At 45.5% G+C, this 25,897-nt stretch overlaps 2 pseudogenes; both read right to left on the bottom strand.

Moving 5' to 3' along the window:
- Positions 1–1,953: 1,953 nt before the first annotated feature.
- On the bottom strand, positions 1,954–2,931 carry LOC127051482 (olfactory receptor 10V1-like; annotated as a pseudogene).
- An 11,144-nt stretch (positions 2,932–14,075) lies between these two features.
- LOC127051481 (olfactory receptor 10V1-like) lies at positions 14,076–15,342 on the bottom strand (annotated as a pseudogene).
- Positions 15,343–25,897: the final 10,555 nt, after the last annotated feature.

The following is a 25,897-nucleotide window of genomic DNA, read 5'->3' as shown; positions in this document are numbered from 1 at the left end:
TTGACACCACGGTGCAAATAAGTGATGGTCACATTAACACCACCCTATATCGAAAACCCACCGACCGCTATGCCTACCTTCATGCCTCCAGCTTCCATCCCGGGCACATCACACGATCCATTGTCTACAGCCAAGCACTGAGGTACAACCGCATCTGCTCTGACCCCTCAGACAGAGACCAACACCTACAAAATCTCCACCAAGCATTCTCAAAACTACAATACCCACACGAGGAAATAAGGACACAGATCAACAGAGCCAGACGTGTACCCAGAAGCCTCCTACTGCAAGACAAACCCAAGAGAGAAACCAACAGGACTCCACTGGCCATCACATACAGCCCCCAGCTAAAACCCCTCCAACGCATCATCAAGGATCTACAACCCATCCTGGACAATGATCCCACACTTTCACAGGCCTTGGGTGGCAGGCCAATCCTTGCCCACAGACAACCTGCCAACCTGAAACATATTCTCACCAGTAACTGCACACCACACCACAATAACTCTAGCTCAGGAACCAATCCATGCAACAAACCTCGATGCCAGCTCTGCCCACATATCTACACCAGCGACACCATCACAGGACCTAACCAGATCAGCCACACCATCACTGGTTCATTCACCTGCACATCCACCAATGTAATATACGCCATCATATGCCAGCAATGCCCCTCTGCTATGTACATCGGCCAAACTGGACAGTCTCTACGGAAAAGGATAAATGGACACAAATCAGACATTAGGAATGGCAATATACAAAAACCTGTAGGAGAGCACTTCAACCTCCCTGGCCACACTATAGCAGACCTTAAGGTGGCCATCCTGCAGCAAAAAAACTTCAGGACCAGACTTCAAAGAGAAACTGCTGAGCTTCAGTTCATCTGCAAATTTGACACCATCAGCTCAGGATTGAACAAAGACTGTGAATGGCTTGGCAATTACAGAACCAGTTTCTCCTCTCTTGGTTTTCACACCTCAACTGCTAGAACAGGGCCTCATCCTCCCTGATTGAACTGACCTCGTTATCTCTAGCTTGCTTGCTAGCACACATATATATACCTGCCCCTGGATATTTCCATTACATGCATCTGAGGAAGTGGGTATTCACCCACGAAAGCTCATGCTCCAAAACCTCTGTTAGTCTATAAGGTGCCACAGGATTCTTTGCTGCTTTTACAGATCCAGACTAACACGGCTACCCTCTGATACTTGACAGATTAGCATACAGTATCCATCAATTATTACAGAGCAACTCTAATTCCAGCACAGTGACTATCTCTTGGGCTCCCCCAAGATTCCATTTCCTGTGCACATTCTACATAGAGAAACTCCATGCTGGAGACAAATGATGTTAAAAGACTCCTTTTAAGGTTCCATGTCAGTTACTCAAAAATGAGGACTGCTAGAATTAAGATTGCCTGCAGCAGCAGTTTTATCTGTGTCCTTTCTGTCACTCTGTGTGTACTGGTGTGGAAACACTGTAGAGGTCTGGGAGCATTCTCAGTAACCAGTTGGAAGGTTCAGAAAAGTAGGAGCAAGTATCTAACAAGTCCTAATGAGCACGCATATGGGGTGATTTTGCTGCTGCTCGTAACTCGGACACATCTAAACAGAAGTTTGTGAAGAGAGCAAAACACAAATATCTGCCTGCCAAATTTCAAGATTCTAGTCAAAAGCCCTAAACTACCAGAACTATTTAAAAAAATGTAGGGAAAAAATAATACTGACAAAACTACTCTTTTCCCGCTATCCTGAGAATGTCTAATCAGGATTTTTAAGATTTCCTTGGTATTAGCATGCAACCCACATGAAGTTTCATGGCACCATCATAATCTCACTTTCCAACACCGTGGACTTCTTGTATCACCACAACCTGGGTCCAGAGCAAAACTGGTTCTCTAGAGCTGGGGTCTTGTATGGCCCATTCCCAAGCCACTTGAGCCATCCAGTTCTACACTGTTTCTCTGATTGAGGGCCCAAAGGTGTCACTTTCTCGAGAGAGCACTTTCCTTCTCAGCACTCTGCTCAGAGCATCCTTCAACTCCTTGTTCCTCATGCTGTAGATCAGGGGGTTCAGTACAGGGGTCACAAAGGTGTAGACCACAGACACCACCTGGCCTTGCTCTGGGGAATAGCTGGAGCCAGTGTGGGAGTAAATGAAGATGCAGCAGCCATATTGCAGAAGGACAACTGTCAGGTGAGAGAAGCAGGTGGAGAAGGCGCAGATCTGGCCAGATGCAGAGTGGATCTGCAGGATGGTGGTCACAATAAAGACATAAGAGATGCAAATCAGCAGGAAGGGGGTGGCCAGGGTTATGATAGTGGCAGCAAAAATGATAGCCTCAAGGCTCTTCGTGTTGCCACACGCCAGCTGCAAGACGGGCAGCACATCACAATAGAAATGGCTGATTTCATTAGTGCCACAGAACGGCAGATGGAACAGCAGAACAGTAAATTGCAGAGCAAATAAGAACCCCAGCACCAGCGACCCAGCGACAAGGCGCACACAGACTGTCCAGCTCATAACGAAGGTGTAGCGCAGTGGTTGGCAGATCGCCACTTATCGGTCATATGCCATGACAGTGAGGAGGACACAATCAGAACCTCCCAGGAAGATGAAGAAGAACATCTGGGTGCCACAGCCCGCAAGGGAGATGGTGGCCTTGCTTCCTGACACAAGGTTGGCCGGAGTAAGGGGGGCAATGCAGGAAGAGTAGCAGATCTCCAGAGCTGCCAAGTTGGCCAGGAAAAAGTACATGGGAGTGTGAAGGGAGCTGTCTGTGTAGATGATTGCTATGGTAGCGTTTCCACAGAGACTGGCCATGTACATCAACAGGAAGGCAAGGAAAATCAGCCGCTGCATCTCAGGGAGTGTCGAAAGAGGATGAAAGTGGAATTGTATCAGCCGTGTTTGGTTTTCTTCCCCCATAGACCTGCCAAAACAAAAGAGGGGAGAGAAGCAGTCACTATAACCTGTCCTCTAGGGCAGAGCAAGAGAAGATGGCTTTAAACTGCTGTGTAACATTCATGTTCAGTCTCAGAAAGAACTTTCCAACTCTAAGAAGTGTCCAGGGCTGGTTAGCAACCACCCTCACTGTCAATGTACACGTGTAAAATTGGGCATCCATCTTCCAGGGCTAGTTCTGAAATCAGACATGCACTGATGTAAGGAGATCTACTTGTGGTCTCCCTACAGTGCATTTTTCTATTAGGTATAATTTCTGAGTCCCTTAAAATGCAAGGAAAGTCCTGTTCCTACCCCAAGGAGTACACTTCTTAATGTCCACATGACACAATAAATGAGCTCATAAACTGACAAGGAAGGGGGCAGAAAGGAGAGGGAAATGGTGAGGGTGACAACAACAAAGTGACACAATTTGATGATTCTGTTAACTTAGTGTTGCCAGTCTCTTCTTCCCCCCATATTTTTTTCTCCCCGCTCTCTCCTCAAAGGCAAGCCAACCAGGGTGAGTTCTGAGGGGAGGTTTTAGCAAGACAAGAGATGGCAGGTTTGTGGAGGGATTACCATGCAGCCCAGCTGCACTGGAGCAATGAAAAGGAAGGCACAGACACAGGTGTGAATGGTGCTTCCTATAGGAGATGGTGTGTGACGAACTGGGAAAGTTCTTAATGTTTTCTCTGAATACTGTATTGGTGCCTCAGTGTCCCCATGGCAGTTCTTAAGTATCTGGCAGAGCCAAGGGCCAGTGCACCTAAATGCCTGACCCTCTGTCTCCTAGCAACTGATGGCCTGGGCCCCTCCTCTGCAAAGGTGCCAGCTGAAGGTGTTGGAGACAAAGGGATCAGGTGACCTCCTGGTCCGGGGAAAGTGGCTGAGGAGAGAGGAGGGGCTGGGAGGGGTAGTTAGTCTGGAACTGGCTGGGGTCGAGTGAAGTGCAGACCTGAGGGTCTGGCTCACTGCCCCCCAGAATGGACCCAGCCGAGGGGTCCGGTTCGCTGTATCTACAAGCTCTGTTTTAGACCCTGTTCCTGTCATCGAATAAACCTCTGTTTTACTGGCTGGCTGAGAGTCACGTCTGACTGCAAAGTGGGGGTGCAGGACCCGGTGGCTTCCCCAGGACCCCGCTGGGGTGGACTCGCTGTGGGAAGCGCACGGAGGGGCAGAGGATGCTGAATGCTCCAAGGAGAGACCCAGGAGGTGAAGCCGTGTGAGCTTCTTGCCCTGAACAAGTCTGCTCCAAGGGAGAGGAGGCTCCCCAAAGTCCTGCCTGGCTTGGTGGGGAGCAGTTCCAGAGCATCGCCCGGTGACTCCGTGACATGGTGCCAAGGCATCCTTGGCTGCAGGCTGAAAAGGAGACGAGTATTTTTCAGCACTAACAGAGGAAAAGCAACTACACATCTCAGGAATCATTGAATCTGTTAGTGAATTAAAGGACCCTTCACTGGCAACCCTGTTTCTGAAGGCCAAGAGGTTATGGCAGTTAGGCGGATTCCTGCAGAGAATCATAGAGTCATAGAATATCAGGGTTGGAAGGGACCTCAGAAGGTCATCTCGTCCAACCCTCTGCTCAAAACAGGACCAATCCCCAACTATATGAACAATCCAAAAGCAAAAGATGAATTCTGTGCTTAGTAAGGTCCTCAGAAACTCAAAGATTTTTATCAGCTTCTGTGCTGGTATCAGAGAAGTGACTATCAGAGGGGAAGGTCCCCATGTCTGGAAAATAATTTCTCACCCCTTTTAAGCATCTTTTATTCTATCACTTATTATTTTCTTTTTTCTTCACTCCTGCAATTTGTCCATCTACCCTTCTCCCCCTGCCCCACAATGTCTTCTCATCTTGCTCACTCTCTTATTACACATGGCTGCTGCATTATCAGAGGAAAGCAGGTCTCCCAGGCTAGAGTGCCCATTCCCTGTTCCCCAGCCAACACCTGCCTTGCACTCAGCTCTGCCCCTCCAGCTGTTTGCAGACCCTGCTTTACTGCTCATTGTTGTTTGTTGTCAAAGGGCTAGGAGCCACTTCACAGGATATATCTATGGGGAGAGCAGATACTGGCTATAACTTTGCATTTGTCCAGCAGTTGGTACCCTATGATCTCAGCACTCCTTTAAGGGAGAGATGAGTGGAAATAGAGTAAGCTTCATTTTACACCTGGGGAAGATGAGAGCACAGAGAAGGGACTTTCCTCAGGTCACACAAAAGTCAGCCCTTGTATTAGGAATTGAACCCAGGAGTCCTGGCTGCCCAACACAGAGGGTAGTTGCAGGGGTCTCACCTCATTTCAGAAGGAAAGTCAGCAGCTGCTTTTCCTTTCTTGAGTACCAGTGCTGAAGAGCTCAAGCTGGGAGCCTTACATGCCTTACACGGACCCTCGGGATCAGGGCTGGTGCTGAGACCTCCCCTTGCCTCTCACCTCAGTCAGAGAGCATGATGAGGCTCAGCTGAAATCCTGGTTCTGTTTTCACCAAACCATACCTGGGGAAAATGACATCAGTCCCGGGACACCCGTTGGGGGGTGGAAGAGCCTGAAGGCCATGCGATGAGGCAGACAGGTCGGCGCCGCACTGGTGAAGGGACTGCACAGGGCCATCCCTCCAGCTCATCAGCACCAGCCAGGGACTGAAGAAGCTAAATACCCATCAGACCCATGACACATGGGGGTTTGGGTCATGTGGACCATGCAGATTGAACTGTGCAGAATCTGGATTCAGCCACTGCCCCTGGGCCCAGCGCTACAGATCCCCATGGAGTTTCAAATCATAGAGTCTCCTAATGGTCCCAGATCACCCCCAATGCACCCTCTCAACTCCCTCAGAGACACGCACATGCGTGCACATGCACAAAAACACACACACACACACACACAAACATACATGTTGTCCTCCCCACTCCCTCATGGTATGATCCTTGCACCTTCTCTGGACTTTCCTTCCCCTCAAACCATTGCCTTGTCCATTCCCACAGTGCAGGATTGTTTCCCATAGTGTATTATCCAGGATATTTTGTGATTCAATTTTAAATGTCTCAGGTAATGGGGTGTCCATGCTTTCCCATGGGAGACTATTGCACATCCAGACAGGCCTCACTGTCGGGAAACATTACCTGATGTCCAGCTGACATTTCCCTTTGCTGGAAATCCATCCTTTACCCCCTACATACAATCCTCCTCCCATCTTATTGTTTGTGCTTTTCCAATAATTGCTAATGGCCATTACCCTGCAATTGTTTTTTGGCTAAGGAAAGCCTGATTTTATCCTGCCCTAACATCAAACCTCAGGTAACTGCTTGGAAGGTTGTTTTACAACCACTATCCCTCTAGCACACCTGAAGTATCAGCAGGCAGGTGTGTGGGTCACAGATGACTAATACGGGATCCCAGGCTGGTGTTTCATAGTCTCTCTTTCTCTGCTAAGAAGTCGGGATCTGTACACCCCAATTCGTTACACTCAAGTGCCCAGACCCTCAGCTTCCAGACAGCTGCAATGCACACAGAGTTGCTGCCTCTGTGGAAGCCATGCTCCCAGGGCCGGCTCCAGCTTTTTTGCCACCCCAAGTGGCGAAGAGAAAAAAAAAAAAGATAAAGCCGCGATCAATGGCACTTCGGCAGCTGCTCTATCGTGCAGCTTCCTTCTTCGACAGCAATTCGGCTGCCAGTCCTTCCCTCCAAGAGGTACTGAGGGACCTGCCGCTGAATTGCCGCTGAAGACCCGGACGTGCCGCCCCTTTCCATTGGCAGCCCCAAGCACTTGCTTCCTGCGCTGGTGGCTGGAGCTAGCCCTGCATGCTCCCCAGTTCACTAGTGTTCCCTCAGGCCAACACTTTCCTCAGCACACAGCACTTAGTCATGTCTGTGGTAAAACCAAACAGATATTTAATTGACAAAGCTTAAGATAAGGATTCAGACAGAAGCAAGTATAAGGATTAGAAACATACAGTTACAGCCAAAATAAAAATGTAGAACACAACGTAGAGCCTATACTTATTAACAAGTTCCTTTCCTGTCTGCCAAGGTATTTCTCACCCAATGGTCAGCCTGTAAAGCACTTGTCCAGGCCAGAGAGCTGGGATCCATTTTTCATGATACAGTCATGCTGGCCTTCATAACAGACAAAATCTGGTGCCTTCTTTCTCCTTTTATACAGCTCCAGACCTTTTGTCTCTTCCCATAACCAAAATCTTTCATTAACTTAACTTTGGCCCTGATGGTCCCCCTATTCAAGGTCTTCTTCTTGGCCTCTTTTGGGCTTTATGCAGGCCCAAGCCCACACCTTGTCTAGACTGTGAACACTTGGCTGGGCTCGGCCAAGCTGAAAGATATTAGTTCTTCTCACTCTTGATTGAGTTAGGTCTGAGAACCACCTCACTCCAGGTAGTTCGTTTTACCTCCAGCAGCCTTGGAACACAGTATTCTACATAGTATTAACTCTCAAGGCATTGCCCATACATGCATCCTGAACTAACCATGACGGCCAGCGAGTTCTTAGCTTCTGGCAGGGACTGTACCTGGTCCCCTTCAGTGAAATAGCATGAAGATGGCAATCGCAGGGGAAACATGCCCATATGGGCAGGGCTAGGCAAGTCTCTAAGAATGGACTCATAACTCTGTACCCTCCCCCATCTGTTCCCAACATGGGATGCCTGGATCACAGTTTGATATTCAGGTCTCAACTTTGTGGCTCACGTCTATCTCTGATATAAAGTCATATTGCCCCCTTTCATTCCTGGGATAATGCTGTTACTATGGGGCCCTTTCATTCCACTCATATAGAAGAACAATTATTTTTATAAACAGTTCCCCACAGTCTCTCCCACACTCTTCCTTTTACTGAAAACCATTTTTCTGTCCATCATAAAGTCTGTGTACTCCAGGGCAAGCTGGACTTAAATCTGTAGCAATGTTACCCTCACAATCTAGGGCACCCTTCCTATACCCTACCAAGGGCTCAAGGCATGACCCAGTTAATTTAGGCAACCCCACCCTTTGTCTTCTGAGGCCTCTGGGCATAAGGCACCTACCCTTACCCACAGGGCTCAGGGAGAAACCTGGTCAATTTAAGTACCCAACCTTACCCCGTTTCCCTTGGGGCTCAGGGCTCTATGGGTCCCTGGGACCTTTTCCCAGTGAAAAAACCTTACACAGCTCTGCTCTGAACATCTATTTTTTAGTAACACACACAGAATATATATGCCAGGCTAATCTATTATGCTCACCACGCTCAATATAGACAAATTTCACCTGATGGCCAGCCAGGATGCACTCATCTGGAGGTTCTTGGTACCCTGACATGTCATGGTCATGGAGGGGGAACGATGTCTCGTAGCTTGTTGTTGCACTGCAGTCCAGAGCTGATTTCCAAAGAGCATTGTTTTTCATTTACATTATATAGGTAAAACTAGCTAGCTCCTTTAACTCTACAAAACCTACCACATTGTCCAACATCCCCAGGTAACAAAATTTAGCCAATCACACACTGGTACCTATGTTTCCTTCTCCCTGTCCAAGTGTTTTCCTTTGTAATTCTCATGCCCAAATTGTAACTTATTTATGACCTCTGTTTGTGCAGATGCTCAACATAAATTCACTGGTCAGAACTTATCTTGCAGGGAGGGATAAGTCAGTGGTTTGAGCAGTAGCCTACTAAACCCAGTGTTGTGAGTTCAGTCCTTAAGGGAGCAATATAGGGAGCTGTGGCAAAAAAAGTAGTTGTGGATTGGTTCTGCTTTGAGCAGGGGGTTGGGCTAGATGATCTCCTGAGGTCCTGTCCAACCGTGACATTCTATGATTTTATTACTCTTTGTTGGGTTTCTGTATTCTCCCTAAATCTTTCCAACTACTTTACAACCCTTGGTGGTTATAACTCTTGTTAGGGAGATTCCTGGGATGGGAGTGCTTTATCAGCGGCAGAGCATTCTTTTTTTCAATTTTAGTGGTGAACTCCCTGAGTTTCACCCAAGGCTGGTCAAGGCTAATTTAATACAGGGGTGAGTTAGGGCCCTGACCTACAATTGCCCTTCTTGATAACTCTTTCACCAAAGCAGTCACCACTACCATGAGATACCCACGGTACATTACTTGGATACATTTCCCAGGGATGGTCAGTAACAGTATTAGACGATCTTGCATGTTGGGCATTTGTATCTTCTGGATGGTTCTTCTTACCCACACTGTCAATATCACCATGCTAAAAGCAAAGCCAATTGGATTCCAATTATCACCAAAATGGGGTGAATCATTATATTAAAAGCTCCAGTCACTCTAGGCGACCAGCCCAGTAATGTTTCCCACCAAGAGTGATATCTGGGTTCAGCAATGTTTTTTTCAAACCATTGTCACTTTGTTGATTGTTGTGCTATACTTCAACGTTAAGCTAGTCTTCATGCATTTTATATATCGTAAATGGTCTTGCAGCATATGGTGAATTAACACTTATCTAACCACACTTATGTTCATACCTGCATTAACTAATCTTATATCATTAACCACATGGGCATTATACTGCAATTGTTCTACAATCCAAAGGGGTACATAATATTCAAAATCACAACCCTTAACTTTATTAACAGTACAAAAACATATATCATTTGAAAATTCATAATTTGCTGAACACCATTGTCCTGTTAAGATATGTATAACAACACTGTGAGTAAAGCTATGAGATTTTACTGCATGATTTTTACTGAAACATGTTGTAGTTCTGGGTAATGCCCACAAACCAGAGACAGAGACACCCTAGCATGTCAGCAAAGAGCTAAAGAGCCATTACCGGCTTAATCAGATATTCTCCAGTGCGGGGGAGTGTTTCCAAAACAAGAAATGTACAGTTCATCTGAAGGATAGTTGGAGCTCACATACACAATGGAATTGCCTGCCTGCATGATCCAGCAAGGATTTTTCCAACATAAAGCATTAGGGTGGGGGGGATGTCCCTAGCCACCTCTCTTCTCATTCCACCTCTCTGCTCATGACAACAATGACACTCAAAGAACTTAACAAAGGGCGGGGAAAGGGTCCCATGCTGGAAAGGGACATAGCCTGTGAAATGTATTTCAGCTCATGTTTAGACAAACCTTTTGCTTTTAAGCCTATTATAGGAATTAGTTTGCATGTTTATCCTTTTATTTATTTTGTAACCAATCCAGACTTATATGAATCCATATTTCTACTCACTTATAATCTATCTTTCTTTACGTAATAACTTTGTTTTTATCTAAACCTGTATGTTTTGGTTAAAGTGCTTAGGTCATCAAGCATGGTGCATATTCATTACCCACTGTTGGAATGATTGACTATCTATGAGCTTATACTGTCCAGGAGGGTCCTGAATAGTATAAGACACACTTTTCTGGAGTGTGCAAGGCTGGCCCTGAGGGATATGCAGGTGTCACCCTGTATGCAATTCATGGATGGCTGGGCATATCATTCATGTATTTATCTGGGAGTGACTTTACATGCTGGTGGCTGTGAGTGAGCAGAACCTGGAGGGATTTCTTGTGCACCAGCAAAACAATGTAAAAAGCATCCCAGGCTGGAGAGCTAAGGGGACACAACGGTTCAGATTGCACCCTGGGGAATGTCACAACCACTTTACTTTCTTCTGATGTGGACAAATTAGAGAGAGTTCAACAAAGGGCAACAAAAATGATTAGGGGGCTGGGGCACATGACTTATGAGGAGAGGCTGAGAGAAGTGGCGTTATTTAGTCGGCAGAAGAAAAGAGTGAGGGGGATTTGATAGCAGCCTTCAACTACCTGAAGTGGGGTTCCAAAGAGGATGGAGCTCGGCTGTTCTCAGTGGTGGCAGATAACAGAACAAGGAGCAATGGTCTCAAGTTGCAGTAGGGGAGGTCTAGGTTGGATATTAGGGAACACTGTTTCACTAGGAGGGTGGTGAAGCACTGGAATGGGTTACCTAGGGAGATGGTAGAATCTCCATCCTTAGAGGTTTTTAAAGCCCGGCTTGAGAAAGTCCTGGCTGGGATGATTTAGTTGGTGTTGGTCCTGCTTTGAGCAGGGGGTTGGACTAGATGACCTCCAGAGGTCTCTTCCTAATCTCCTATGATTCTATGATTCTATGATCATCACAGGGACTAATGGAGTGCCAGTCATGGACCAAGCCCCCATTGTGCTAAATCCTACAGACACATAGAACTGTTCACATTTTCAAATTTCTTCACCACCATCAGTGACAGAACTAGCTTTTTTTTTTTCTCCTCAATGTAATCTTAGATTCCAGAGTATAATGAGGTGGGCACAGAATACACAACACCTTGAATACTTCCTTCATGGTTTCTGTTCTTTTGCTTTATGTAGTTTTATTTCTCTTCATCATTCTGGGCCTAATTTTCAAATGGCCATGTACCTATAGGCAAAAAGAAAAGTATTGGCAATTGCACCCCTAATTTGCACACACCAAGAAATACTTTAGTGTCTGCCTAGTTATTTGCATGGACAAATGTCCAATTTTCACATACCACGGGAGTTACCACACATGCAAAGTGAATCAGGAAGTCTATCTGGAATTTTGCACACAGCCCTAAGCACCTGACTGTTGGAGAACTAGGGCCTTGGTCCTAAGAAAAGCTTAAAGTCTTAGCAGGTTAAAACCCCTACCTCCTAGGCAATAGGGATTGGGCTAATAAATCCAGAACCAACGTTAATATTCATAGGATAAGTTTTATTAACAATAAAGTCTAGACATAACCATTTCTTTTTAACAGGAACAGAAGGTTGTGTGCATATCTGGGCATAGCCACAGTGGCAGGAGGGAAAACATCATGAATGAGGAGTTCCTGACACTCAGATTCAGTGGAGTTATTCAAGTACAACTCTTTAATAGAAATAATGGATGGGTTTTGTTCACCAATCCTTTCCTTTAAGAAGGTCATTTCTCACTGCCAGACTCTGGCCTGCCATTGTTTTCATTTGTCTGTTTGTTTTGTCAGTATGAAGTAACACTGTCTCCTTTGGTCAGCTTCAGGAATTGCAAGGGAAATATTCCCGCTGGGTCCCCTATAGTTTTTCTGTGCTGTTTGCGGTATTCTAGAGCTGGTTGGGTCAGGTGCCTCTTCTCCTTTTGCAGAATGTCTGACTGACTGGCAAAGCCCAGAAGCAGAAGGGGAGGCCAACTAGGGGAGGGAATGGATAACTGCTCTGCAAAGTGACCTGCTTTACAAATAGTGTGTGTATGTTTGTGTGTGCGTGTGTGTGTGTATGTGCGCATGCGTGTGTTGCATGTAGGATCTACCTGTATGTGTCTCAACACTGCCCTTCAGGGGCCTGTAGGACAAATGGGAGGGTTTAATCATCAGCGTCAGCTGAGGTGGTCCATAAGGGATCAATCAAAGCCAAATGTCAAGTCTGAGAGGAACTGGCCAGAGATGACAAAAAATGAGTCTCCCAGAAATCCCTTTGGAAAATCTTGGCCAAGGTCAATAATGGCATCTGATGTGAAAAGACTCATATGTCATCCCAATATCCTTGATCTACCTTGTCCTCCAATTTCTATGCAGATCTTACCAGTTGAAAAGCTCTACTTCCATGTGTAGTGGGGCGGCTGCCCCACTCTCGCAAAAAGGGGGTTAAAAGCAGCCCTAGAGAGGGCTGCAGTAGGGAAAGGGATTAAGAACAGCTGGGGAAAGCTGACTGGGTAGCTGACCACAGCTGTGGCTAGCTTAATCAGGGCCCAGCTGGCCCTTATAAGAGGGCTGTGGGCCAGAGGCAGAAGAAACTCTCTCTCTGTCTTTAGGAGAGAGAAGGACCTGGCTGCCTGGGAGCAGAGAAGGGTACCTAGGGTGGAGCGGTGCTGGGGAAGAGCAGAGAGAGCTGGAGAGCTCCAGCCTAGTAAAACCCCAGGCTGCAGACCTTGTTAAAGGCCTGTAAAAGGTACTGGGGCTGCAGAGGCGCAGCCCAGCCCAGGCCAGGCAAAGGCAGTAGGTCCTAAGGCCCCTTGCTGATGATAAATGGCTTACAGACTGCAGTCTGTCCCAGTGAGCAGGGGCTGGATAGTGACTGGGTGTAGCCACTGAGGCAAAGTGGGGATAGAGAGTTGGGGGTTCCCTTGGGTGGGGAGACCCAGATTGGGGGTTACTGCTGGGGGCAGAACCCTGATCTAGAAGGGCACCGGGGTCCAGGAGGGACATGGGGGCAAGAGGCAGGTGAGACACTGGCCTGAAGAGGATGCTCTGGGCTGGAGAACTAATTCCCTGGATGACCAGCAGGAGGCACCGTGCCGGTGAGTCATCGCCTCACCACACCATGTTACAATTTCTAATCATAGGTCCATGCTATACAGTTCAGGGGACCTGTTCCTTAAAGAGTCAAATGGTCTGAGTTTTCGCTGCCACTAAACTGAACCTTAGTTTGGGTCATTTAATTTCTCCAGAGCAATTCTTTCCCTGTATGCCTCATTGTATATGGCTTTGAAGCCAGTCCTGTTAGCTTACCTTTCTTCCTTATTATATTACAGCAGATGTTCAAGGTACAGCAGATGTCCCCAGCAAAGGAGAAACATTATTTTTATTTTTATGGAGACTAATTGGGCATTTTACAAGGATATAAACAAGACAAAAGTCAAGTGGAACCAGGCTGGAAAACAAAGAACAATAAACATTAAAAGAGCGGGAAACTGTGGCAAGCAGCAAGACGAGTTTGCTTTCTACATTAATTTTTCTCACTAGAGATCCTTCTTGGGGCATAGTTGGATACTGGGCACCAGGGGCTGAGATCCCAGACAAAACAGTTCGACCACGTGCCATTTATGACCACCCCTGTCCAGAAACTTGTGTACCAAGTGTAAATAATAAGAAGTTACATGAAGAATATTCTCAGACACCACATCACTGATCTCTCCACCAACAGGAGGCTAACCCGTTGGGCCCCCACTATCTGCTACTGCTTGCCAGAGGTGTGACAATATTGTTCAATGATAACCACTTATTCAACAATACAATACCACTCCCCTGTGCCATGTCGTCCACTCGATCCGCAGGCCCACTGGAACCAGTTATCTGTAAGTATAGTGCTCTATCCCTGTCCCAGTCAACCTAAATTATCTACATTCTGTCTCTGGAGGGGGTGTCATTTACTGATTGATGGCCCAAAGCTGTCACTATCCCTGGGACAGCATTTTCCTTCCCAGCCCTCTGCTCAGGGAATCTTTTAGCTCCTTGTTCCTCATGCTGTAGATCAGTATAGGGGTCACAAAGGTGTAGACTACAGACACCACCCAGCCTTGCTCCAGGGAGTAGCTGGAGCTGGTCTGTAGGTATATGAAGCTGCAGCAGCTGTACTGCAGGAGGACGACTGTCAGGTGGGAGGAGCAGGTGGAGAAGGTGCGGCGCCGGCCTGCTGCAGAGCGGATTTGCAGGATGACAGCCACAATGAAGACATAGGAGAGGCAGATCAGCAGGAAGGGGATGGTCAGGACTGTGACCCACTTACAATGGGAAGGGCAGCCTGGTGGACATGTGTGTTGGTGCAGGCCAGCCTCAGGACAGCAGGGATGTCACAGAAGAAGTGATTGATTTCCTTGGTGCTGCAGAACGGCAGGCGGAAGATCAAGATGGTCAGTTGCAGGGATAATAGGAAGCCCAGCACCAGTGAGCCAGCTACGAGATAGGCACAGACTTTCCAGTTCATAATGAGGGTATAGCGCAGTGGGTGGCAGATAGCCACATATCGGTTGTAGGCCATGACGGCCAGCAGAATGCAATCAGAACCTCCCACAAAGACAAAGAAGAACATCTGGGTGCCACAGCCAGTGAGGGAGATAGTGGCCTTTCTCCTCTACACAAGGTTGACCAGGGCCAATGGGGCAAAGACAGAGGAGTAGCAGATCTCCAGCACTGCCAGATTGGCCAGAAAGACTTACATGGGGGTGTGGAGGGAGCGGTCGGTGCAGACAGTGAGCGCAACGGCCGTGTTCCCACAGAGGCTGAGCAGGTACATGAGCAGGAAAGCCAGGAAAATCAGCAGCTGAATCTCAGGGAGGGTCGAGAGAAGATGGAAGTGAAATTGTATCAGTCCCGTTCGGTTTTCATCCCTCCTGGAACCAAGACACAGGACCTGCAAGAGAAGACAAGAGAAGAGCAGACCCTGTCAGCAGTCATCAAGGGCAGAACAGGAGGAGACAGGATCATACTGCAATCAGGACATTCAGATGCAATATCAGGAAACACTTTCTAACCCTAAGAGAAGCTCTGGGAACAGGACATTTTGCCGAAGTGACTGAAGGAATCATCTTCCCTCTGGACGTTCAAGGCTGATGCTAAGCACCCATCTATCCAGGATAGTAATGGATGCCACGCTCTGGCAGAATGCATTGGAATTTCTGGTAGGAGAGACAGCAGTGAGCCCTGTTCCCTTCTTACCCTCATGGTGATTGATCTGTCTTGATTTTCAAACCAAACTACAGTTTTGATGCTGTGTGGATAACACTGGATCAATTAATAGTATTTTCTTGTGATGCTTCCTCTGACTCTGACCTGAAGGTGCCATAAAAAACCATTGCAGTAGCCACAGGGTGATGAGAGTCTCAGAAAGGATATCTACCTCCAAACCAAAAAAGCAGCAGGAAGGAAAGAAGAAAGCAATATAGTTAAATGGCAAGGCACAAGAGACCCAAGCCCCAAAACAATTCTCTATCTACCCTCTGGCCTTCCATGTTTTTATACTTCCCCCATCACCCTGCTATCTGAGCAACTAAAAATTGAATCCAGCCTAAGTGAAGGCAATTAACTGTTCGGTGTAAAGATAAAACTTCTGTCATGGATCCACAGTTACACCCCAGCTACTAAACAGTTCCTTGGAGGACCCCCTTCACTTGTCTGACCCCCAATGGGGCTCACTTTTCCTCAAGGGCTGGCCACGCAGCCTCAGGACCTCCAAGATGGAGCCTCTGGTCTCCAGCCCTCCTGCTTCATGCTGTGAACTTTGCCCAGTGAGCCCAACTGAACCAAACACCTGGTCAGAGACATGCACTCTGTCCAGGACCATAGTTTTCCCAGACAGTGTCTGCAGTGACACCAGGCAGCCTTTTCCAACCAGAGCAGGGTTCATTAGCCCACTGGCACACAGCATGGGAAAGTCCTTAGGGTAGCTCAGAGAACTAGAGGCCAGTGCACCCAGCGAGCCAAGCTGCTGTGGATCCGCATGTGGCTCAGGCTCCCTGTCTCCGTCAGTCCAAGATGAGAGCTCCATGTCTCTGCAAAGTGCAGCTCGAGCCGGTTTTGCATTGTATTATTGAAATGGAACCCCTAGATACTGAATCTGGCCCTTTTTGCTGCCAACTCAGACCAGCAGAAGGGTTACACTCTAGCCACCTGACACCTGCTCCTTTTGTTCTTGAACTGGGGCAGGGGTAGTGGGGGAGACAGTGCTTCCCTGATGAGAGGCAGGGGGAACCACCTCCCTCTTGGTTGCTGGTGGCTAGGTGTGAATGTCCTGGCCATTGGGGTTCCCAATGTCTTTTTGAATTCTCCACCGATGTGGGTTGGTTTCAGCCAGTTCCTTAACAGCCCATTCCTTCCACTGTAGACAGCTACTTGACACCAACACCTCCTGCCTCTTGCTCTGCTCCAAGAGCAGCTTTAACCCTTTTGCACCCAGTGGGTCATGATGCAAAGTACAGAGGAAACTGAGGCATGCTTGAGATACTTAAAATATTACAAAAAATTCCCACTTTGTCACAATTTCTCTGAATGGCAAATTATTCCATAACTGCCTGCTGCATGGCACCTATACCTTCCTCTAAAGCATCTGATGTCAGCATTCTTGACTAGATGGACCTTGGCTCTGATGAAATCTGGAAATTCTCTATTTTCTGATATAAATGAATATTCACTATGGTAGACAAAATATAAGAAGGAAATTAGGGGAACCGGAAAGGAATTTGAAGAGCAAATAGCCAAAGACAAACCCCAAGAAATTCTTTAAGAATCTCAGAAACAGGAAGCCTATGGCCTTTCTGACAGACCCAGACCAGTGGGGTACAGCAGTCTGGTAGAGGGCAAATATACTGGTCACTAGATGAGTAGTTTTCTGTTCCCTGAGTGACCAGAGCAGGGGCTGCACTAGAGTAATCAGGAACCTGCTAGAACCAGTTAAGGCAGACAGGCTGATCAGATCACCTGCAGCCAATCAAGGCAGGCTAATCAGGGCACCTGGGTTTAAAAAAGAGCTCACTCCAGTCAGGTGGGGAGGAGCCAGAGGAGAGGAAGTGCATGTGAGGAGCTGGGAGCAAGAGGCACAAGGAGCTGAGAGTGAGAGGGTGTGCTGCTGGAGGACTATGGAGTACAAGCGTTGTCAGACACCAGGAGGAAGGTCCTGTGGTGAGGAGAAAGAAGGTGTTTGGAGGAGGCCATGGGGAAGTAGCCCAGGGATTTGTAGCTGTCATGCAGCTGTTAAAAGAGGCACTATAGACAGCTGCAATCCACAGGGCCCTGGGCTGGAACCCAGAGTAAAGGGCGGGCCTGGGTTCCCCCCAAACCTCCCAACTCCTGATCAGACACAGGAGGAGTTGATCCAAACTGTGGGGAAGATCACTGAGGTGAGAAAATCTGCCAATAAGCGCAGGACCCACCAAGGTAGAGGAGGAACTTTGTCACAACTTGTTTACATGGGGAAATTTACCGGCGTAGCTATGCCAGTACAATTATACTTGCATAGCTAAGCTGGTATAATTTCCCATGCAGACACTCTTATCCCAGAATCATTATGCTTGTTTCTGGTTTAGCATCTGTCACTTTGAACTGGTACAAACTAAACCAGAAAACGGCACTCTTATTCTAGGATAAGAGGATTCACATTTGCAGTTATACCTGCATAGCAATGCTGGTAAATTTCCCCATGTAGGCGAGGTATGAAAGAGAATTGGTGGGTCTGCTGGAGGGGTGAAAGGGGGCCATGATGATTAAGACATTACTGTAAAGCTCTCTGGTTGCTTTTCAACAGTGTTTACCACACAGAATTTAGGGAAGACACCTACCCACCCTTTCACAGAAATAAAGATGAGGATCTGTCAGAGATTAAGGTGTCAAGATTGAGGTACCCACAGAAATTAATACATAAAATAGCAACAGATAACTGGGACTGAATTGTCAAAACCCAGGAGTTTGAAGGACCTTAAAAATGAAGTGGATGAGCTGTTAACTGTATATGCAATCTCTCATTACAATCAGCTACTCTACTGGAGAAATGGAAGGCAGTACATATTGTGCCCATCTTTAAAAATAGTCAGTAGGAGTGATCCTGAGAACTACAGATCAGTCAGCTTTACATCTGTGCTAGGAAAACTGGAGGAAACAACGATTAAAGAGAATTATAAAGCATACAGATAAACAAACCAGTTCAGCTTCTCTAAAGACAACCTCGACCTCTTCAAGCTGCTACACTTATACATGCTGGGTGACCATGGACAAGTCGTTTTCCATTTCTGTGCTTCAGTTTCCTCATCTGTAAAATGGGAATAATGACATTGACCTCCTTTGTAAAGTGCTTTGAGATCTACAAGTGAAAAGTGCTATATAAAAACTAAGTATTGTTATTATCGGAGGACGTCAGTCAAATAGCAGATAAAGGAGAACCAGCTGATCTTATTAAAAGCTTTGATAAAGAGGCTACTAAGGAAACTGAGGCTATGTCTACACTGGCAACTGAATGACAAAACTTTTGTCTTTCAGAAGTGTTAAAAAAACACACACACCTGAAAGACAAAAGTTTTGCTGACAACAAGCACCAGTGTGAACAGTGCTTTATTGGCAGGAGCACTCTTCTGCCTACAACGCTAGCGCCGCTCATTGCGAGTGGAAGTTTTTTGTTGTCAGGAGATCCGACAGACAGCAGCTACCCTGTGTACCCTTTAGCGGAATAGCTGTAGCGATACAGCTATGTTGCTAACAACTGTGTAGTGTAGACATTGCCTAAGTAGTTGTGGACCAAGAGGTGAAATTCTCTCACGGCTCAGAAAGCTGCTAACAAGAAAACAAAGTGTAGGAATGAACAGTTTTCATCATGGCAAAAGGTTAACAGTGAGTGCCACAAGGTTCAACACTAGGGCTGCTGTTATTCAATATATTTATTATTGATTTGCAAAAGGAGGTGAGCAGTGAGGAGGCAATGGATTTAGGTGACGTAGAATTAGTTAATTAAGATCAGAGGAGGCTGTGAAAAACTCCAGAAAGGCTGGTCAAAGCTAAGCAATTAGCAACGGTATGTCAGGCGAAATCGGTATGTTAGGCGAAATTCAATGTAAAAAAGCACAGTGTGATACCCATTGGAAGGAACTTACTCATGGACATTGATGTGTCCTAAATTAACTGTACCACTACTGAGAAAAAATCTAAGTGCCACTGTGGATAGCTCAATGAAAATATCTGCTCAATGCACAGAGGTAGTTAAAAGGGCAAACAACTTGTTAGGGTGTATTAAGAAACAGATAGAGAATAATATGGAAAACATTATAATGCTGCTGTACAAAAGAATGGTCCACAGTCATCTTGAGGACCATGTTCAGTTCTGTTCAAATGCTTTCTAAAGGGATAATGCAGAAATAGAAAGGGTTAAATGAAAAGCAATGAAAATCATCAAAGACATGAGAAGACTCCAGATGAGAAGGATTTTAAAATGAAATACTAGAGAGTTTAGAATAAGATGGGACATAAGAGGTGGAAATAATGTAATGAATAGTGCAGAGAAGGTCATTCAAGCACTGCTTTTTAGCCTCTCGTAATTAGGCTTGGCTGAATTTGATTTTTATTTTTTATCATGTCAGGTGATAATAGCTATGTTTACTTTTAAGCATCTGTTTTATTGTTATAGATTTAAACATCCACAAAATCATGGATTTTAAACACTTTTTATTTGATCAATTTAATTGTTCACGGTTATGGGAAACTAAGAGAAAAGCAGTTGTGGGAAACCATATAATGACCGTAGACGTGAGATGCAAAAAGCTATAGTTTTATAACCATTAAAAAACAAATTGGCAACATCACATATCAAAATTTACCAAGCGAATATCCTTAAATCAACAAATCATACCTGTTTTTACTGTTCATTCACCAGTCATTTGTAACAATCCCAGTTCAAAAGGCTAAACCAATGGATTTTTACTCTAACAAGTTCTCAAGCAGCATTTTTCTTATTTTGCCGGTCTGTAAATTTTGATTATTATCGATGGAAGCATTTTTAATCAGTTTGTATATGCACAGTGAAATAGACTTTTACCAATATTTACTGATAAAAATCTAATCCTTCCAAGTCTACTCATAATACTAGAATAGAGGGACAGGACAAGTAATGAAATGAAAAGGCAGTAAATTTAAAACTAATCAAAGGAGCTACTTTTTCCATGCAGTGAGCAACTAAACTGTGAAACTGATGGACACTAGATTAATGGCAAGAGCTTATCTATATTTAAAAAAAGGATTAGATATTTGTATAGATAATAAGGACATCTATGCTCACATCGCTGGGATATAAAAAATTATACAACATTCTCTCATATTTTGTATAGCATTAGCCGACTTTTGGGTGACCAGATGTCCTGATTTTATAGGCACAGTCCCGATTTTTGGGTCTTTTTCTTGTATAGGCTCCTTTTATCCCCCACCCGCATCCTAATTTTTCACACTTGCTGTCTGGTCACCCTAGCCAACTTCTAGGTGAATGAGCTGGAAAGACACTTCCTCTTTTAGGCCTGTTTTTGCATAATTGTTCACTTCCTCCAAGCCACCTGGCACTGGCCTGTGTTTGGCTTAGCCAATAAAGCCACAAATGCCTGAGAAATCTTGTGTCACCAAGGGAAAGGAACACAATATTCACAGAGCACAGCATGTATAATTAGAGTGGCCCTTTCTTCTCATTCTAGGGCTTGATCTTACCTCCATTGCTATCAGTGGTACAGCTCCCAATGAGGCAGGATCAACATCCAAAATAATTTGCTGCTGGCTCAACAAGTATAGGGCAAACTTTACTATCCTCAAAAAGGCATATAACGATCACATATGGATAGAAAATGGGAGATCATCAGATGGGAATATTGTCTGAAATTCCCCCAGTTCAGCCAAGAATTATGCTTTCTGATTGGCGAGAATTCACCTGCGGTGAATAACAACACACTAATGTCTGTTGAATAAGTGACGGCTATAAGGAGAAGAGTGAGAGACAGTACAAGAGAAGCACAACTGAAACAGGAGGAGAAAGAAGCTCCAGAGCAGATTATGTGGCCCTGAGAGAAACCTAAAGAGAGATTTTGGGCTCAGAGTGCTGGCTGGAAAAGCAGGCTTGGGACAGTGAGCAAAGAAATTGTCTGCTGCTGTTTGATTCTCACTGTGTAGGGATTCCACCTGGCTCCCTTCCCTTCAGTATTTTATATATATATATTGTAAATGAACAGGATTGTATCAAAGGTAATACCTGAATCTATCATCAATTTCTCCACTACAATGTGTAACTGGAACTACCTACAAGACTTCAAGATCTTTGGCTAGCCGCTCAGCTCAAATGAGGTAACAATATGACAAGAGATTGAAAAGACTGTGACTATTTTACCATGGGGAGAAAGCTAATAACAGGGCACCTGATAAAGTATAAAGAATAATGCTTGGTGTAGGGAAGACAGATCGGAAAATTGGGTTCTCACTTTCTCATAACACAAGAACAAGGGGCCAGTCAATGAACCTGAAAGGTGGCAAATTCAAAAGGAATTACTTTTTCTACTCAATGCACAATTATCCAGCAGAAATCATTGCCACAAGATTACATTGAAGCTAAGAGCCTATCCAGGCTCAGGAAAGGACTGAGGGTTATATAGAGTCATAATAGTACCTATGGAGGCTGAGATTTTCAAAGGAGTCTAAGAAAGTTAGGCACTGGATTCCAGTGAAATTCAGTGGACATTGGGTTCCTCATGCCAGCCTAAAAAACAAGAGTTTTAAAAGGGATATAAACCCTCCCTCTCGAAATATTGGGGGTGACGATTTAACTTTCCCTTGGGGCAGGATGTTCCATAACTGCTGATTGTGAGGAGTTTAGATATAGTGGAGATGGGGGCCAGATAAGTATCATAGACAAGCTAGATGGAGTCTGTGTGGCAGTCCCTGGGTTCCTATATTGTTAGAACCTCTGCCTAGCTGCTGTTGGAATGTAGCACCAGTTGCTGTATAATTGAGACACCCTCAGGAGTTAACCTCATCCCAAACACAGAGAGAACAAAGGTCTCGAGGAAAAGGTTATGGAGAGACGAAAGGAAATGAGGGAGCACCCACCACAATGACTTCTCACCTGGCTAGCCCCAATTCGTGGCCCCTGGACTCACAACCACAACGCGAAGGCTGCCTTTCCCATCATTCTTTGGCCCCAAAAGCCAGCGGAGATGGTGGCCAGGTGGCTCTCAGCCTTCTGAACCCCGAGGCAGAAGAGCTGGCTGGACTCTCCCTTCCTGCAGCCAGGTTCTGAACATCCCCTTCAAGCCCAGGAGTCTTTACATACCATGCAGAGTCCTTAGGGGACAGAGGTGATGGAGCAGCCCTGGCCTCATAGGAGCACTAGGCTGGTAAATTATCTTGCAGCCTCCAGTCCTATTCCCATGCTGCCCTCCAGTGGTGCTCTTCTTTCTATTCATTTTAAAAGTCCAAGACTGATTTATGAAGCCATCGTCCACTCAGTAATTGCCCTGTTCTGTTCATTCCCTCTGAATCACCTATCACCAGCCACTGTCAGCAGATAAGACACTGGACTAGATGGACAATAGGTCTGACCCAGCATGGTTGTTCATGTGCTCTTAAGTGTTGTCGTTACAAACACCTGTGCATATTGAAAGCTGAAAATGGAGGGATCTGGTCAATTAAAATGAATTTAACATCAGAGTGGATAACACAAATCTCCTTTTTATTTTAAATGGCCTGCCTATGGATTTCAGCCTGCTGCACTGGGAAGTCCCAGAAAGAAGGAGGCCTTGCCACAGATATAAGTCCAGCTTCTGCACAAGAACTTGCCCTTATCTAATAGACAGCAAAACAAGACAGCGGGTGAGACTATGGGGAACAATTTATAAAAATCATTGCTGTTCCAGCTGGGTGGAGATGAAAGGGCCCCCTAACAGCAGCCTTATCCCAGGGATGAGAAGGGGAAATATGATTTTATATCAGAGACATAGATGAGTCAGAAAGTTCAGACGTGGATCTCAAACTGTTACTCAGGCATTCCACGTAGGCAACAGACAGGGAGTACGCAGTTACAAGTCCATACCCAGGGTCTGGGACTTGCCTAACCCTGCTCAGCTGGGCATGTTTCCCTGGTGATCGCCATCTTCGTGCTATTTCCCCAAAGGGGGCTGGGTGAAGTCCCTGCCAAAAGCTAAGAACTCACTGGCCCTCATGGATTAGTGCAGGATGTGTGTGTGATGCTGACAGAACAGCTCAGTCTGGAGCCAAAGGCCATTTCACCTGTGTGTAAATTTCAAAGAAATGTTAAATGTATTAGTATGCACGAACCAATTCACTTGTTAGAATAGCACATACAGGGATGTTATCATATTGCATTTACATAGCATATGCCCTGGTAATTACACTTGCTTTACATTCAGGAAAACTAGGGAATGTTAATGGCATTCTCTTCACCTATCGGTATTCTGTTGTCCACTATCACATTACATGTAGTTACATTATGTATACCCTGTAATTAGATAATCCTAGATCAAAGCTGCATTAGTATTAGGATGAGAATTTACTTAATGTGTAAAACGTCATGAAAATTAATGAGAGATTGTCTGGATTGCTGTAACTAAGTGCATTGTGTATGTATCTGTAATTGGATTGCCCAGTAAACAGAATTGGAGCCTTGGAACTGTGAATGAAGAAGCATGCTAACTTCAAAGCATGGGTAATTATGTTCAGCAATGGAGAATCCACAAATTTGGTCTGCATAGGAAAAGCCTATGCTGTGATGAAGATGCTTGTCACCTTGTCTTCTGTGAATAGGATCTAAAAATACTGAACCCAGAAGCAATCCAGCGTCTCTGGAGTGATGGATTCTGACAGAGAATCCTGAGCGACTGGACAGAGGTCCCCAAACTCATTTTGGGTAACCCTGAGAGACTGATGGAAAACTAGCAGATACTACGTCTCTACTATTATTTGGACTATTTAGACTCACCTGTAATGTATTTTATCTGTTTTAACCTCTCAATAACTATTTCTTTTTCTTAGCTAAAAAGTATTTAGTTAGTTTACTAGAGAAATTGGCTACAGTGTTGTCTTTGATGTAAGATCAAGAGCATCCATTGAACTGGGGTAAGTGACTGGCCCTTTTGATTTTTGGTTTTAAAGACCTTTCCTCACTTAATCCAGCCTGTCTGGGTGGCAAGTTGCACTGGAGAGCCTAACATCACAGTAAAACTAATATGGTAAGCCAGGAGTGCACTGTTGTTACTGGCTTGGTGAAATTTAATTGTAAAATATACAAGCTTGGGGTGTCTTCCCTGTTTTCTGAAAGTCTGACCTGAGATTGGCATTCTCCATTGTCAGCTACTCTGGACAGCATGACAGTATGTATGGGAAACATTTTAAGAGCTGGTAACATGTAGAATATTGTGTTCCAAAGTGGCTGGAGGTGAAACTGGCCACCTGGGGTGAGGTGATTCTCAAAGTTAACTCAATCAAGAATGAGAACAAACAATTCACATCTTGTGGCCCAGCCCAGCCAAGTGTTTACTCTCTAGACAAGGTGTGGGCTTGTACAAAGCACCAAAGAGCCGAAGAACAAAACCTTGAAGACGGGGACCATTGAGGTGAACTGAAGTTATCGAAACTTCCTGGTTATGGGAAGAGAGAAGGTCTGGAGCTGTATAAAAGGAGAAAGAAGAGACAGAAAGAATTTAATCCATTACAGAGACCAGTGTGACTGTCTCAGAAAAGTGGATCCCAGCTCTCTGGACTGGACAAGCACTGTGTAGTCTGACCATTGGGTGAGAAATACCTTGGCCAACTGGAAGGGAACTTATCAATAAGTATAGGCTCTACTTTGTGTTTTATAGTTTTCTTTTCGCTGTGACCATATGTTTCCATTACTTATACTTGCATCTGTTTGAATTCTTATCTTAAGCTTTGTCAAATAAATATCTGTTCGGTTTTACAACAGACATGACTAAGTGCTGTGTGCTGAGGAGAGTGTTGGCCTGAGGGGACACTAGTGAACTGGTGAGCATGGCTTCCACAGAGGCAGCAAACCTGTGTGCATTGCAACTGTCCAGAAGTTGAGAGACTGGGCACTCAAGTGTAATAAACTGGGGTGTACAGACAGGGTGGAAGAGCAGAATCCTGGGTGCCAGCTATTTCCATAGGTTTAGCTACAGGTTATCTCAGCTCAGTGTCCGGTGTACTAAGGACCCACTAAGGCCTGGGATGTGCAAATTGCTGGCCTGCAGGGTTCACAGAGCCCAGAGTGGGGAGCTTGTGTCATAGCCGGTAGTTTGGGATGAGTTTCCCCCACTGGGCACAGACAAGGCTCCCTGGTGCTATCAGCAGATGGTATCGATTCATGTTGTAGTCCTTGGATCACCCTAAAAGTGTCACACAAGCCCCTAATGCTCAGGGACGGATTGGCTGTGGTGCAACCAAATAGTAACCTCATATGGTGATCTAGTGTTGTGGAGCCATAGGGAACCTGAGAATGGGAGCTGCTGTGTACTTAGCACCTTTGAAAATCGGCCCAGTCAAGTGCCTACATATGAATTTAGGAGCCTAACTCTAGGCTCCTATTTTTGAAAGCCTTAGCATAGAGAGATAATTATTTCTCCAGAGAGATTGTTCTGAGGTCAATTGAACGTTCTCTTGAGTGAAACTTCTGAATTCCCTACCCCCATCCCCAGTGTCTCAGCTGTCATGTCCTAGTATGTCACTTGTAGCCAGTTGGGAATAGTGGCTTCATTTG

The sequence above is a fragment of the Gopherus flavomarginatus genome, chromosome 5 (genome assembly GCF_025201925.1).
Source record: "Gopherus flavomarginatus isolate rGopFla2 chromosome 5, rGopFla2.mat.asm, whole genome shotgun sequence".
Lineage (NCBI taxonomy): Eukaryota > Metazoa > Chordata > Testudines > Testudinidae > Gopherus > Gopherus flavomarginatus.
The sequence above is the reverse complement of the archived record's forward strand: the minus strand, read 5'-3'. Positions and strand labels throughout refer to the sequence as shown.